Raw genomic sequence first — 1,732 nt, 5'->3', positions numbered from 1 at the left:
CTGCATAATGCTACAGTATATTCTAGCTAGCTTAATCCTCTCAGAGCAGTTTTATGAGTAAAACATTAATAAATACAAATGTTTTTTAAAGACACATGCTAATATCTTTGTCCTCTGCACACCCAGGGACTCGTTATGTTCAGTGTGTCTCAGCGGCTGATAACTGCACAGCTTCTTCCCCATTTCATAGACACTGTTGTAACAAATTACACAGAAAGTAAAAGTAGAGCATTGTACACTTCTTAAGACGGCCTGCGTACAAATGTGCCGTATTGTAGAGAGACGCCGCCGCCGGTAATGGCGACACGTGCCCGCCGTTAAACTGCCAAAAAGAAAACACAGAGACGAAGAGAAAAGTTACCGAGGTTGGCGTCTGAACGTCACCGGGGGCCACGAGATCTCAACTAAAATATGAAGCTCAACAAAAAGTTCAATTCAGTTTATCTGCAAGAAAAGTTCATTTTGGAATACAACCTATTTGAAATATTAGTAACCGCCATAAAGAAACCAAGTGAATTATTTTCTATTTTATAAAAACAATTATTTGATCAAATTAAGTCTTTAAGAGCTTTATGTTCTTCGGACACGAATCTTTCTCTCCCTTCGTCCTCTGAGGCTTTCAGTCCGTCCAGCAACAGGAAATAGCAGCATTGTTTACTGCGAGCAGCTGGAGGGTAAATCCAGACAGCAGGAGGAAGGAAGAGATAGCAGACAGAGAGAGAGAGAGAGACTACACTCTCCTGGGATTGAGTGGGGTCAGAGGCTAACACACTTCATAATGCCCCCGGCCCGGTCCGGTCTATCTGACGGAGAGAGAGTGCAAACGAGACAAAGATCAGGGAGGAAAATCCATCGAATCTCGGAAGGAAAGACGTTTTTTTCCTCCACGAAAGAAGTGAACCTATGAAGACAATGGTGGCGCTGTTCGTCCAGCCGGTTTCAGTCGGCGTGCGAGGCGTGAACGGAGAGCGGTACCTGTTTGCGGGCCTGGTTGAGGCCATGCAGGCGCTGCTGGAGTTCACTGCGGTAGTTCTGGGCCGCCTCGATGCTTTCCTTCGCCTCCTGCAGCAACACGTCGACCTCCGCAGACATCCTCCCGCCTCCTGACGCAAACAGAAAACACACACAAACAAACAAACGTGTTTACTCAAAGGACATCAGTGTAAATAAAACTGCTGCTTCGTTATTTATCTTCAGTTAAATGGGGAAATGATTGATTACTGATCTATTTTCTTGTTTTTGAGGCTTTATTCTTTGCTTATATTCTTCGTTTTCATTAGAACTACTTTCTACCAAAGAAAATACATTTTAGTCTATTTATTGGACCTGTTTACCTGCGTGTCGGAGCAGAGAGAGAGGGTGAGCTCACATTTCATCCACCTTTAACTTCTTATTCTGGATATTGTACAGTAATTATTTGAAACAAAACACATCCTGAAGTTGGATTATTCAGCGGTGCGTCACTCAGGTGTGGATCTTTTCTCTGTCTCAGTGGTTAAAAGAAGTCGCTCCGCAGTGGATCAACCAGTAAAACAGGACGTTACTGCGGTTTAAAGCACAGAGTGAAGTTCATCCAGATCCACCTCGTATCGGGGGGGCAGCAGAAACCTCAAAGGAAGACATCTCCAAAACCTCAGCAGATAAACTTAAAACTATCTGCATGGTTACGTAGTAAAATGTTTGTTGTAATTTGAGGGAACCACGAAAGTAATTCAGATATAATATAAGTATA

This window comes from Morone saxatilis, unplaced genomic scaffold (genome assembly GCF_004916995.1).
Source record: "Morone saxatilis isolate NCDOM2014 unplaced genomic scaffold, NCSU_SB_2.0 Contig14, whole genome shotgun sequence".
NCBI lineage: Eukaryota > Metazoa > Chordata > Actinopteri > Moronidae > Morone > Morone saxatilis.
The sequence above is the reverse complement of the archived record's forward strand: the minus strand, read 5'-3'. Positions refer to the sequence as shown.